The sequence below is a fragment of the Budorcas taxicolor genome, chromosome 12 (assembly GCF_023091745.1).
Source record: "Budorcas taxicolor isolate Tak-1 chromosome 12, Takin1.1, whole genome shotgun sequence".
NCBI lineage: Eukaryota > Metazoa > Chordata > Mammalia > Artiodactyla > Bovidae > Budorcas > Budorcas taxicolor.
Window position 1 is genome coordinate 82074250 of NC_068921.1, and position 16064 is coordinate 82090313.

Here is a 16064-nt window from a genome sequence, read left to right on the forward strand (position 1 = left end):
AGATGGAGAAACAGTGGAAATAGTGTCAGACTTTATTTTGGGAGGCTCCAAAATCACTGCAGATGGTGATTGCAGCCATGAAATTAAAAGACACTTACTCTTTGGAAGGAAAGTTATGACCAACCTAGATAGCATATTGAAAAGCAGAGACACTACTTTGCCAACAAAGGTCCATTTAGTCAAGGCTTTGGTTTTTCCAGTGGTCATGTATGGATGTGAGAGTTGGACTGTAAAGAAAGCTGAGCCCCAAATATTGACATTTTTGAACTGTGGTGTTGGAGAAGACTCTTGAGAGTCCCTTGGACTGCAAGGAGATCCAACCAGCCCATCCTAAAGGAGAGCAGTTCTGGGTGTTCATTGGAAGGACTGATGTTGAAGCTGAAACTCCAATACTTTGGCCACCTCGTGAGAAGAGTTGACTCATTGGAAAAGACCCTGATGTTGGGAGGGATTGAGGGCAAAAGGAGAAGGGGACGACAGAGGATGAGATGGCTGGATGGCATCACTGACTCGATGGACACGGGTTTGGGTAGACTCCAGGAGTTGGTGATGGACAGGGAGGCCTGGCGTGCTGCAATTCATGGGGTCACAAAGAGTCGGACATGACTGAGTTACTGAACTGAACTGAACTGAATACCTATATTGAGTAACTTTTATGTTAGTATTTAAAACATCCCTTCCTTCAAGGCAAGAATAAAGAACAGGTCTGGGGATGCATGGGTATCGAAAGAAGACATCTAACAGCAAATCAATAAAGCAGTGACTGCTGATCTGTGAGAATGAAATGAGAAGAATTCTGAGACATGGCATCTTATATTTAAGGATTTTGTAAGATTTTTCATACATATATGCCCAAGAAAGCATGATAAACCTAGGGTCACTTTTTCATTTCTTAACCAGTCACGTAACTGATTTGAAACTTTCAAACTGAGCCATGTTGGGAATTACCATAATCTTAACTTGGATCAGAGTTAAGTGTATGTCTGAAACCTTTATACATACATCAAATGACTCTAAGAATCGGCCTCGCCTATAAAATGAGCCTCAGTGGTAATTGTGCCTTGAAGCTGTGTATGGGCCCAAATGCTGATTTAATTTAAAGGGGCTATACAAAAAAAAAAGCAATAATGGTGGGTAGTCTTCATCCATTTCTGTGCTTAAACAAGAGGAGAAATTTGTGGGGCATCTAATATCCTTCCTAAGGCACATTCTACAGATCAACAGAGGACTTTGTCCCCTGGATCTTTTCATTCTGAGCCTTTCAGGAGCTGTGAATTCCCTTTAAAAGCACCTATCAGCGTGAATAAACTGATAAGAGCAGACGTGTGAAATGCCTTTCACTTAACTAACAGGCATGACTCCGAGCTCTGGAACCCCCAGGACTTTCATCGGAAACCTAACCCAGGATGATGGTCAACATGCTTTGATAGAAGGTCCTTTCCTAATGTTACAAGATCTCTGGCCTATTGTGAAGTGACAGTTGGTGGAAAGCTTTGTCAGACATAATCCATTCCTGTAAGTCTTTCAGATGAGCTCTTGTGAGTGTGGCATTCCATTTTGTACAAAGAAAAAAAAAATCAGATTAATAAATCCATTCGGCCTCCTCAGAATATTTACTCATTTGTTCATTCATCAGCTGCCACTCTAGTGGATAAGAGGCTGACAAGTTATACCCCCACACTTTAGAAGCCTGGTAAAGACATCACGCCTATAGCCAGGTTTAAAAAAAAAAAAAAAAAATGGGAAAAATTAAAAGAACCATAGGAAGATACTGGCAAGTTGACAGCAGTGGAATATCTCAGTTATTGATGGGTCAAGAGGATAGAAGTATTAGTAAAGACAAAAAACTTGCAAAGTGAATAAAACATTTATTGGAAGGAATTTACCTAGAACCTTGCAGAGAAAATATGCATGTTTTTCTCATGCACACAAGGAATTTTGTCAATTGTCAAACAAGTTCATAAGTCTCAGTAAAGGACTTACGTCACAAAGAAAATTAGATAACACCAAGAAAAGTAAATTTAAAATCCCCGTACACTTGAAAAATATGACACAATTTATAAAAACAGAAGTAAAAAATAATAATGAACATAATTATTAACACTGGTAGGGTCCAAAGTAGTATTTCAATGGTTAGATCTTTAAATTTTTATGACAGAAAAGACAGGATGGGATAGACCTCTTAATAAAGCATATATGCAATACAGAGAATCAAGAAAAGCAAAAAAATCTTGGCCCTTCAAGAAAACTAGTAAAATGGATAACCTTCTGGTGAGAATGGTAACTATTAACTTAAGGCAGAAATAGCCCACGCCATTAATGAAAAGAGAGAGACAACCGCAGGTAAAGAGACTAAAAGGATAATAAGACTATTATGGACAAATCTATACCAACAAATTGGAAAATGGACTAAATGGACAAGTTATTAGAAATATACATTTTTTCAAAATGGATTCAAGGAGAAATAGAAAGCCTGAAGCATTCTCGCTTATTTGAAAAACTTTCTTAAGTAATTTAAAATCTTTGCTCAAGAAAAAAACATTTGGCCTAAATGGTTTTATAGGATTTTTCCGTATTATCCTACTTTTATATAAATTCTTCCAGAAAATAGGAGTCACCATAACCTGAGGCTTGTATCTGTTGTTTTGACCCCAAAGCAGACAGGACAGGGCATGGTAAAAGTTCGGAATGGTCTGTCTTAGGAATATAGAAGAAAAATTCCTGAATAATGTATTAGTAAACCAAATTGAGCCATGAAATTTAAAAAAAAAAAAAAAAAAAAAAAGATAACCAAACTGAGTTTATACTGGGAAAGCAAAGAGGGAGGTTTTAAATAAGGAAAAAAATTAATATGATTCACATTAAGAGATCAAAGCAAAAACCACACATGTATCTCAATAGATGGAGAAAATCTGTTTGAAGCAATAGCATCCATTCTTGGCACAAAACTATTACAAAATGAGAAATAAGAGATCCTTTAACAAGATAATTGTACCCACAAATAACCTGTAGCAAATATAATTCCTAATGATGAACATTTTGAAGCATTCCCTTTAAAGTCAGATTTCAAATAACACTGACTTCTGTAAATTAGAAGTCATCAGAAAGACAATGGAAGACAAATTGAGAGATATTTATAATATGCATAACCAAAAATATATAGTAGTGTCTATAATGTAGAAAAGAATCCAAAATATCACTAAGGAGAAAACAACCATAAAGAAATCCAATAGCAATGGGCATGAACAACCTTCCCTACAAATGACCACCAAATATGTGTAAAAGATTCTCCAACATATTAGTAATCACTGAAATGTAAGACAACTGGGCACTATTCTATACCACTTAGACTGCAAAATGTATGAAGTTTGACAATATTAAGGTTCACAGTGTACAGACCAAAGGAAATACTAGCAGTGTTGGAAATAGGATTTGCCATCACTTTGAAACACAATTTGACCTACACTTTTAACGTTTACTTTCCGTAGAACCCAGCAAGTTTTCGGAGAGAAAAATGCTTGCTCATGTGTATGAGAAAAGTACACGCGTCTTTATGACCTTGAGAGCAAAGAAAAAAGAGGAAGCAACACAAAGATTTTGTAACACCCCAGTGGGTAAGCTGGAGCACGTTCACATCCTCTGAAGTTTTACGTAATAACCAAAAGCCCAAGAAATCCATTGTTTAACATAATTTTTCTCCTCTTGGAAGTGCTGGCCCTGACCTGCAGGTGCAGAACAACAGATGCTCCAAAGGAAACCTTGAGCCTTGCTGATCAGAGTGTGGACAGAGGCAACACCGGGAGATCATCTCGGAGCTCAGTAAAAATGCAAAGCCTCTGGTCTCATCTCAGACCTACTGGGTCATGGTCTGTATTTAACAAGACTTTATGCACTTTAAAATTTGAGGAAATCCTGCCCTACAGTAGCTGCATTCATTATTCACTAGAGTATTAAAAAGCAGAGACATCACTTTGCCCACAAAGGTCCATATAGTCAAAGCTATGGTTTTTTCCAGGAGTCACGTACAGATGTGAGACTTGAACCATAAGGAAGGCTGAGCACCGAACAACTGATGCCTTCAAACTGTGGTGCTGGAGGAGACTCTTGAAAGTTCCCTGGACTGCAAGGAGTCCATCCTAAAGGAAATCAAAACTGAATGTTCATTGGAAGCACCGACGCTAACGCTGAAGTTCCAATAATTTGGCACCTGATGCGAAGAGCCAACTCATTGCAAAAGACCCTGATGCTGGGAAGGATTGAGGGCAGGAGAAGAGGGCGACAGAGGCTGAGATGGTTGGATGGCATCATGCCTCAGTAGTGGACATGAGTTTGAACACACTCTGGGAGATCGTGAAGGACAGGGAAGCCTGGAGTGCTGCAGTCCACGCGGTCACAAAGAGCTGCTGAACAACGACAACAACAACCTGCCGCTTACACCTCCATGACATTGAAGCACTGCTTTCCTCAATTCTAACATTCATTCAGATACACATGAATGTAGGACACACTGCTCGAGTTTCTGCTCTGTGCCAGGCACTTACCAACTGCTGCTGCTGCTGCTAAGTCGCTTCAGTCGTGTCCAACTCTGTGCGACCCCATAGACAGCAGCCCACCAGGCTCCCCCGTCCCTGGGATTCTCCAGACAAGAACACTGGAGTGGGTTGCCATTTCCTTCTCCAATGCATGAAAGTGAAAAGTGAAAGTGAAGTCAATCAGTCAAGTCCGACTCTTAGCGACCCCATGGACTGCAGCCCATCAGGCTCCTCTGTCCATGGGATTTTCCAGGCAAGAGTGCTGGAGTGGGGTGCCATTGCCTTCTACACCAACTGCTAAGGACCCAAACAAAATACCCTTGGACTTTAGTCACAAAAGAGCTCATGGAATCATTTATAAACACACACACACATATACAGACTTGCACAAGTTTTGTAATACCAAATTGCTTTCTTTTATACTTTTCCTAATGTTATGGTAATTTTCATAATGTTCATATAATTGTTCATCAGTTCAGTTCAGTCGCTCAGTGGTGTCTGACTCTTTGCAACCCCCTGAATCGCAGCACGCCAGGCCTCCCTGTTCATCACCATCTCCCGGAGTTCACTCAGACTCATACCCATCGAGTCCGTGATGCCATCCAGCCATCTCATCCTCTGTCGTCCCCTTCTCCTACTGCCCCCAATCCCTCTCAGCATCAGACTCTTTTCCAATGAGTCAACTCTTCGCATGAGGTGGCCAAAGTACTGGAGCTTCAGCTTTAGCATCATTCCCTCCAAAGAAATCCCAGGGTTGATCTCCTTCAGAATGGACTGGTTGGATCTCCCTGCAGTCCAAGGGACTCTCAAGAGTCTTCTCCAACACCACAGTTCAAAAGCATCAATTCTTCGGTGCTCAGCCTTCTTCACAGTCCAACTTTCACATCCATACATGACCACAGGAAAAACCATAGCCTTGACTAGAAGGACCTTAGTCGGCAAAGTAATGTCCCTGCTTTTGAATATGCTATCTAGGTTGGTCATAACTTTTCTTCCAAGGAGTAAGCATCTTTTAATTGCATGGCTGCAGTCACCATCTGCGGTAATTTTGGAGCCCAAAAAAATAAAGTCTGACACTGTTTCCACTGTTTCCCCGTCTATTTCCCATGGAGTGATGGGACCGGATGCCATGATCTTCGTTTTCTGAATGTTGAGCTTTAAGCCAACTTTTTCACTCTCCACTTTCATTTTCATCAAGAAGCTTTTTAGCTCCTCTTCACTTTCTGCCATAAGGGTGGTGTCATCTGCATATCTGAGGTTATTGATATTTCTCCTGGCAATCTTGATTCCAGCTTGTGCTTCTTCCAGCCCAGCGTTTCTCATGATGTACTCTGCATAGAAGTTAAATAAGCAGAGTGACAATATACAGCCTTGACATACACCTTTTCCTATTTGGAACCAGTCTGTTGTTCCATGTCCAGTTCTAACTGTTGCTTCCTGACCTGCATACAGATTTCTCAAGAGGCAAGTTAGGTGGTCTGGTATTCCCATCTCTTTCAGAATTTTCCACAGTTGATTGTGATCCACACAGTCAAAGGCTTTGGCATAGTCAATAAAACAGAAATAGATGTTTTTCTGGAACTCTCTTGCTTTTTCCATGATCCAGCGGATGTTGGCAATTTGATCTCTGGTTCCTCTGCCTTTTCTAAAACCAGCTTGAACATCAGGAAGTTCATGGTTCACATATTGCTGAAGCCTGGCTTGGAGAATTTTGAGCATTACTTTACTAGTATGCGAGATGAGTGCAATTGTGTGGTAGTCTGAGCATTCTTTGGCGTTGCCTTTCTTTGGGATTGGAATGAAAACTGCCCTTTTCCAGTCCTGTGGCCTCTGCTGAGTTTTCCAAATTTGTGGGCATATTGAGTGCAGCACTTTCACAGCATCATCTTTCAGGATTTGAAATAGCTCAACTGGAATTCCATCACCTCCACTAGCTTTGTTCGTAGTGATGCTTTCTAAAGCCCACGTGACTTCACATTCCAGGATGTCTGGCTCTAGATGAGTGATCACATCATCATGATTATCTGGGTTGTGAAGATCTTTTTTGTACAGTTCTTCCGTGTATTCTTGCCACCTCTTCTTAATATCTTCTGCTTCTATTAGGTCCAGACCATTTCTGTCCTTTATGGAGCCCATCTTTGCATGAAATGTTCCCTTGGTATCTCTAATTTTCTTGAAGAGATCTCTAGTCTTCCCCATTCTGTTGTTTTCCTCTATTTCTTTGCATTGATCACTGAAGAAGGCTTTCTTATCTCTTCTTGCTATTCTTTGGAACTCTGCATTCAGATGCTTATATCTTTCCTTTTCTCCTTTGTTTTTTGCCTCTCTCTTTTTCACAGCTATTTGTAAGGCCTCCCCAGACAGCCATTTTGCTTTTTGCATTTCTTTTCCATGGGGATGGTCTTGATCCCTGTTTCCTGTACAATGTCACGAACCTCATTCCATAGTTCATCAGGCACTCTATCTATCAGATCTAGGCCCTTAAATCGATTTCTCACTTCTACTGTATAATCATAAGGGATTTGATTTAGGTCATACCTGAATGGTCTAGCGGTTTTCCCTACTTTCTCCAATTTAAATCTGAATTTGGTAATAAGGAGTTCACGATCTGAGCCACAGTCAGCTCCTAGTCTTGTTTTTGTTGACTGTATACAGCTTCTCCATCTTTGGCTGCAGAGAGTCTAATCAATCTGATTTCAGTGTTGACCATCTGGTGATGTCCATGTGTAGAGTCTTCTCTTGTGTTGTTGGAAGAGGGTGTTTGCTATGACCAGTGCATTTTCTTGGCAAAACTCGTATTAGTTTTTGCCCTGCTTCATATATCCATTTTAATCTTATCTTTAATCTTACTTCCCTACGATAAATAGTGACCATGAATTCCTTCTATGCTTATTCAGTCATGTCCAACTGTTTTGCAACCCTACGGTCTGCAACCAGGCTCCTCTGTCCATGGAATTCTCCAGGCAAGAATACTGGAGTGGATTGCCATGTTCTTCTCCAGGGGATCTTCCCAACCCAGGGATTGAACCCGTGTCTCTTGTGTCTCCTGCATTGGCAGGTGGATTCTTTACCTCTGTGCTACCTGGGAAGCTCCCTTCTAGGGATACAAAATACTCCCTTCTAGCACTACAAAACGTGTGTACAAAGTTTGCGTTACATCATATTCAAAAAATTGAGGCGCTTGGGTAATAACCAAGCTTCGGCACTCAAGCTTGGAATACAGCATAATTTTTCATTGGATCTTCTTGCTGCCCCTGATCCAGCTGACCTTTGAGGTGGTTTCAGGATGAGTAGCTCCAGCGCGCATTCAGGCAATTTTTGAAAGAGGCCAGTAGTATTCTTACTAATACTATAATATGTATTAGCACGTGTATGCATGCTCAGTCATGTCTGACTCTTTGAGACCCCATGGACTGTAGCCTGCCAGGCTGCTCTGTCCATGGAACTTTCCAGGCAAGAATACTGGAGCAGGTAGCCATTTCGTTCTCCAGGGGATCTTGCCGACCCAGGGTCAAAGTCGCCGTCTCTGCCACCGTGACCCCCGGGAAACCCCATAATATACAGTAATCATTACTCTTACGAGTGTCTAGCAAGTTTCCGTTCTACACAGAAGTGTGCTGGCTCCAACAGTTACACATCCTCACGGATACAGTTGTGTCATGTCAGACGCAGGCCCCAGGAGTGTGTTGCCACCTGCGATTTGCATGGTAAATGGCTCTTGGTAAGATTCTGAACCAAGAAATGCAAATATACCTCATTTTACACAGGAGCTGCATTTGTAGAAAACCCACCATTAGAGACACATCAAAAACAGAAGACAGAAAAACAGAGTGTTAGGCTCAGATAATTTTAAGCAGATTTTTTAAACAAATAAGATTTATCAGATTATCTGATAAGACAGAAATTTGCGCAAAACTCTGAGTAATTTGTTGGTGTGTAGTATGCACTTGACCTTTTCACAATGCCTAATACCCTTGGCTTCTATCTGTCTGCATCAAGACCCCTCCAGTGGGGACAATAAAAATCCTAGCCCTTCCACCCCACCCCCTACCCCAAAAAAGTTCCCGAGAAGCGAAATCCTGCAGGAGGCAGCACGTCCCCACTCAGACCACAGCTCTGCACAGGGTTCTAGGGGAAGTCCCCACCTGTGACCCCGCATCGCCTTTGAAAAGAAGCCTATTGTCCCAGAGCCCGTAGCAAATGGACATTTAGTTCCATCGCGTCTGTGTTTCCTTTTCCCTGAACCCACTGATGGGTTCCTACCAGCCAGCAAGGGCCGTGATTTTAAATATTCAGAAATTTTACAAGCCAACTGAAGTCATGTTGACAGTCTCAATCGACCATGGTGGGGATATTTAGACAACAGAAACTGGCAAACGCTACAGAAGTCAGGGCCTGCTGTTTTGTTGGGGGAGGGCCAGTGGGTAAATATTTGACAGTACGTCCCAGATTTTATACGAAGGACCTTTGACAACTTCCTCTTAGGTGCACTTTTGCACAGTCAAGTTCAAGTTCCCTGTATTTGCAGCACAGACACTGACTCTTCTGACTGACAATGCTGGGGGATATTACTCCCAGTTGAGCCAGGCCGGTTTTCAATATATGATGTCAGAAGCCTCCAGACACCTGCTTGGCTTTCATGATTGAAAAACTTACTGTTCATTTCAAGGTTTGAAAATTGACTGTTGCTTACTTTTTCACGGCACTGATGAAGATGGACTTGTAACAAAACACACACACAGCTCCCATCATAGGTGGAAAAAAAGGTTTGTTTGTTTTTTAATCTGTGAGCAGCAAGGAGGCTTTTCGATGAAGGTAGAACTTAAAACAGGGGAAGGACAGAGAGGCTGGAAAAGCTTCCTCCTGAGAGGTTGGCCCGGCAGCTTGGGTTCCAGTCCCAGTGGCCAGCAGGGCGAGGTCACATGCCCACGTAGCCACTTAGGGTGACAATGGGACTTTGATTCCACAGAGCTAATCTGACTGAGGCAATAAGGTGTTTGCTCAGAGACTCGGGCACACTGAGGGAGGAGAGGCCGGGACACACCTACCTCTCACCTTGACTGCAGGAACGGCCACAGGCAGGGTGGCATCGGGGCCCTCCCCGGGTGGGGCAGGCAGGAAAAGGGGCACGTGAGAGGGAGCCAGAGGGGGCGAGCAGCGTCCTGCCTCCCAGGGGTTGGATCTGCCAGGCTGCCGGGGGCATCTGGTTGAAGATGCTTGTTGAAGCTGCTAGAAAGGCCCTAATGCTGGGAAAAACGGAGGGCAGGAGGAGAAGAGGGCGACAGAGGATGGATGGATGGCATCGCTGACTCGATGGACTTGAATTTATGCAAACTGCGGGAGGTGGTGAAGGACAGGGAAGGACGGAGTGCTGCTGTCCACGGGGATGCAAACTTAGGGACTGAACAACAGAAATGAACAAGGCTGTGTATCACGGGGAGCTCAACCTAGCACGCTGTGATGACCTAGAGGGGTGGGGTGGGGGGCAGTAGGAAGGAGGCTCATGTACACTTACGGCTGATTGGGGAAGGCCCCCTAGAGAAGGAAATGCCTACCCACTTCAGGGTTCTTGCCTGGAAAATCCCATGGACAGAGGACCCTGGAAGGCTACAGTCCATGGGGTCACAAAGAGTCAGACACGACTTAGCAACTAAGCAACAACCACAATGGCAGATTCACGGTGTTATACAGCAGAAACCAACACAACATTGGAAAGCAATTATTCTCCAATTAAATTTTTTAAAAAACGAAATATATCTAGTAAAAAAAAAAAAATCTACAATGGTAGCAATAAAAATTGAAAAAAAAAAAAAAAAACCAAGCCAAGTGAAAATTATTGATTCAGCAGATACTGGAGTTCCATTTCAACCAGAAACACCCTTTACTGGGACTGTCTAGATACCCAGCTCTGAGTTTGTGAATTTCTGTAAAGCTAGGGGTTCCCGAACTGCAATGCAGGGAACTGGTCCCTGGGACCCTTAAATAAAATGCAGATTCCTGGGCCTGAACCCCACGGTCTTCATGCTCAGAGCTGGGTGGAGTCTGTGGAGCTGAATTTTTAAACTTTTTTTGTTCATTGTTTAGTCGTGTCTGACTCTTTGCGACCCCATGGACTATAGCCCTCCAGGCTCCTCTGTACATTGGATTGCCCAGGCAAAAATACTGGAGTGGGTTGTCATTTCCTTCTCCAGGGGATCTTCCCAACCCAGGCATCAAACCCACGTCTCCTGCATTGCAGGTGGATTCTTTACCACTGCACCACCACCAGGGAACCCCTCAAATTTCTAACTACTCTGCCTCTAATACATCAAACGTGATGGGCTAACCTCTTTATTTCTGAGCAAGAAAATAAAAAGATTGCTTCTATTCTTGAATAAATTCACATTCCCATGATCTAATCAGGTTTGTACATCAATTCTGATGAAAACAGTTTGCACACTTCCCAACTACTCTTCTCAAATAATTCTTAAGAATATCCTTAACGAGTGATTAAGTCAGATCTTAAAGGTTTAACATTTTGCAGAGAGAAATATTACCTGGAAGGAGGAGGGACCCACATAAGTTCAATTAACAAAATGTTACAAATGATTTCCCTTTGTGATGGGTAAGCCAGCAAATCCATTACAGCCAGGTTTGCTAACAAGGAATAAAATGAGCTAGATGCTTCACTATTTTGAAGGGCATATTATTTTAGGTAGAACAGAATGTGACAAAGATGATGCAAACATCTGTTCCCACTCTGCGTTCCTTACTCAGCGCCGCAAACCCACAAACCTGACCTTCAAATGCTGTCTACACGACAATGACATAACCCAGTGACAAGGTCAAAAATGCTTTGTTCCTTTTTAACCTAAAACAATAGTTTATCTAGTCGTTCATTCTCTCACTGAACGGATTGGCTCTGGCATTGTTTCAAAGCAGTAAGAGCAGCGTTGGAGCCGAAAAGCACGGCGTTCAGTGTGAAACTCGCAAAACAATAAATTCACCAAAGTCATATAGAAGTCGATGTCTTGCACCAAAAAAAGAAAAGAAATAGATCCCCAGTATCAAGCTCACACGGTCTTAATTTTTAATTCTGCTTTTCAATTTCCTAAAGTTATTTATGTCCAAGAAGAAGATAAGATTTTTTTCCCCCTAACTCTGAGGCAAGTGAATTATTTAATTTTAGTATGAATGAGCTGTGTCCTTGACCAACAGTCACTAGGCAAAAGGAATAGCGTGCAAAGTGTGGGAGGGCGGCTCCTAAGGACAGGGGATCCTTGTCCTAACGGAAATGTCAGTGGGTAACTAGGTCATCACGATGATTACCGAGGGTATGCATTAAGTGAGATTTCATGCCATGTATAACTATAATTTCAATATTCATTTTCTACTGCCTTGTAGCCCAGACACTTGAAACTGTATTTCATAGCTTCACTAGAATCATACTCTGACCACCTAAAATAATTAAGACCATACAAAAGATGTTTAATACTTGAAATCATACTGAAGGTGATTGTCCTCAACTAAAACCATCACTCTGTCCATTTTTATGGCTATTGATCTTTATGCTCCCAGTGGCTTGGCAACTGCTTGCCTTAAGAAAACATATTAGCAGGTAAAACGTGGCTTAACAATGAGTGATGAGGAGAACTGAGGATAGAGATTCTCAAAACTGCAAGAGTGTGAAATTCACCCTGTAGCTTTTGAGGCGCCATTGTCTTTGGGGCAGGGATGAGTTTTATGGAAAAAAAGGAATGAGTAAGATTCCCTGGGATGAAGCACAGGTGGACTCGGAGTCAGGGTGAGGTGCAGGGTGGGAGGGGAGGGAATGGATGGTCACGCAAGATTCAAGGGCAGGGAGAGCTCAGGAGCAAAAGAAGGAGACGATGCAATTCTCCAACCTGTCCCCAGGCAGAAAGACCTGCGCCAAACGGATCTGGTCACATTATCAGTGTCAAGATGACTGCATCGGTTAATGTGTGCTTATGGCAGAATAGGGTGGTTGAAATGAGGCTTCCACAAAGGTGATGAAACCAAACAGGAAGCAAGTGTGGCGATGAGAAGGGAAGGAAGGTCTGTGATCGTTTGGCAGGTGACATTGTTCAACTTAGTCCCTCACTAAGTGAAGGAGAGGGTGATGGGGAGGTGACTCCCAGGTTTACAGCCTGGAAACCAGGTACCCCGCTGTTTCCACAGATGCTCATGGGAGAGACACCCAATTCCAACTAACCAGCTTAACCAAGACGAAGCTCTCTACAGATGAAACATCTGTAAGCATGGTGGTTAAGGCTTTCAGTCGAGTCCAACTCTTGCAACCCCATGAACTGTAGCCCGCCAGGCTCCTCTGTCCATGGGATTTTCCAGGCAAGAATACTGGAGTGAGTTGCCATTTCCTACTTCAAAAAAAAAAAAAAAAGTAATAAGTGAAAGTTGCTCAGTTGTGTCTGACTCTTTGAGACCCCAAGGACTATACAGTCCACGGCATTCTCCAGCCAGAATACTGGAGTGGGTAGCCTTTCTCTTCTCCAGGGGATCTTCCCAACTCAGGGATCGAACCCAGGTTTCCCACGTTGCAGGAAACTTCAAAAGCAGAATGACTCTTCCTTAGCGATAAAACCTAAGTCCCAAACTTACACGTCTCTTCTACGCGAAGCATGTGTTCCCTTGCTCTCTGGGCACAGACCCAAGCCCTTGGCGTGGAATAAAGGGTGCAGCTTCGCCCTCCTTTCTCCAGCCTCGCTGCCCTGCCCCTTGCTGTCTAAATGCCAGCATCACTGGTCTTCTGTCTGTTTCTCAAAATGGCTTTGCCAATTTCCCTGCCATGAACTTACCAGCAGCATCTACTCCAAACACTTCACCTGGTTACCTCTGGACCTGAACTCACTTCCTAGCTCCTGTTCTGGTCACCTGCTCAGAGAATACTTCCTTGAGGTCCCACACACTTGCGAGATTCCTTAGAAATATCCTCATAGAACTCCATCCTCTCCTTGAGAGTAACTTTTGTGACAACACTTTCGATGGGAATGTGATTCAGCGTTAGACTTTTAAAACCCACAGGGAAAGGGCTCTGTCTGTTTAGCTCTCCAGTCGATCCCCTAGCATTTAACATGTTGTTGTTCAGTTGCCAGGTCATGTTCAACACTTTGCAACCCCAAGGACTACAGCCCACCAGGCTCCTCTGTCTTTGGAATTCTCCAGGCAAAAGTACTGGAGTGGGTTGCCATTCCCTTCTCCAGGGGATCTTCCTGACCCAGGGATCAAACCTAGGGAGTGGGAGGGGGGGTGTCTCCCACATTGTGGGTGGACTCTTTACTATCTGAGCCACCAGTGAGTGCCTCAGCACAAAATACAGTAGGTGCTCAATAAACATTTTAAGTAAAGAGTGAATGAATGAATTTTAAAAAAGTATTGAGGAAGACATGCCTCCTATTACCATGAGTTCATCCTTGCCATTTGGGAAAAACCCTCCCCCAGCCAACACCCCTCCACCGTATTACACTAAGAAGCGCTGGCTCCTTGTCCTGACCGAGGCTTGGCGGTACTGCAAGAGACACTTGGGGAGCTGTCACTGGTTGCTGTCTTTGCTATCCAGAAGGAATTGTGCCAGCTTCGGGATGCCAGCTCTGATTAATTTTTCTTGATTCTGGGCTTCCCTTGGAGGAAGGAGGAAAGGGATTTGTTGGTTCGTCCTACCACCGTGGAAGTGAAAATAAATAGTTTTCATTTATTAGAGATCACGTCTCCCAAATAGCACTTAGAACTCTGCAATACTGCCTCGTTATAACCTAACAGCGCAGTTTCCAGAGAAGCCATCACTCTCTTCTTCTTCATTTGGCTCCTACCATGACCACACAGCTTTTCAAAAACTCTTGACATTCTGGTTTCCAGACTCCACTTGGAACTCCATCAGAGCCCTCCCTCCCAGCGGTTCCAACTCCCAGTTAGAGAATTAAGGCATGAAACACATGGAAATACAATGTTCCAATCCATCTAATTAATGCATTAAGTCCCTCATTTGCATAGTACAAATTTCCCTTTATGCTTTCAGTTGCTTGGCAATTGCTTGCCTCAAGAAAATATATTAGCAGTTAAAATGCCACTTAACAATAAGAGAAACAACAAAGACATCAGACCTATTTCAAAGAGTGTTAGTTCAGAGAGGAAAGGGAAGATCCATCATACAGAAGGATTTCAAGTCTTAAAGTAGCTGAATCACCCAATTTTGGAAAATAATTTAACTATAGTAAGTAAAGTAACATACATTACTTTGGCAGGCTGAAGGGACGTCAATTAAAGTCTGTAGCGCAGATGCTACCAGCAAAGCTGTGTACCATCTCCCGGAATGTATCTTCCTTATAAAGGGCACAGAGAGATTTGAAATCCCCCTAGACCTTACCAGCTAAGAGGACAAACCCGACCTAACGCCAAAGTTACACCAGCGTCCCATTAGAACCCAAATTCTCCCCAACAGGGGTAAGATTTTGGAACCAGATTGAACAATGAACCAACAAAGAGCTATATAAACCATCCTGATCACTGAAAAGAGGCAGATGGAGGGGCAACTTTGATCCTAAATTAATCCCAGCTTGTCTCAGAACGCCATGTGCTATGCAGGCGGCTAGGGAGGGGCGTGGCTAGGTGGATGCCAGTGCGCATGCTCCTCAGGACAGCTGGCCTTGAACCAGGGAGCGGGTGTCCACTTCCAGCGGGCTCCTTCCTCGGTGTGTGCAAGAGACCTCCCACCAGGAGTCAAGGCCCAAGCGGCAGCGTGACCTTTCCTATTCAGAGTTTGAATACAATCAAATGCAAAGCAGCTTTAAGGTCCACATGCCATTACCCCTGGTAAACCAAGTGCTCTTCAACTGAAAAAATCCTACCCAGAACATTTCCAAACGCAGACCTGAAGACAGATGAAGAAAATTCTGAAAGGCAGCCTTCATGAGTCTTTCACATGTTGTCAACATTCAAATAGATATTGACAATGCTGCGTTTTTGCAATGAAATTTATAGTGACACTTTGAAATAGTACATTAAAATACCCAGAAAACTTTAGCCAATGTCAATGGCCCCTCGAAACTGGGAAGCAGAAATCTTGCCTGCCCTTGTGTTTCAGATGAGAGAACCAAATCAATCGATTATCCAAGATATCAAAGCAAGAAAGTGGCAGAGTCATGCCTCACCCATGGTTGTGCCAGTCACTTCAGCCGTGTCCAACTCTTTGTGACCCCACTGACTGTAGCCCGCCAGGCTCCTCAGTCCTTGGGATTCTCCAGGCAAGAATACTGGAGTGGGTTGCCATGCCCGCCTCCAGGGGATCTTCCCTGATCCAGGGATCAAAACAGCATCTCCTGCAGCACCTGTACTGTAGGCAGATTCTTTACCTACTGAGCCATCTGGGACGCCCAATGGTTAGATGTCAAAAAAGTCAGTGTTCACTGGGGTATTAGTGCCATCTTGTAGACCCAGAGCTCTTAGCACAGTCTTTTATTTATAACAAGCGCTTAGTATGTTTATGTAGATAAATTAAGTGGTTAAAAATTCCACATTGTG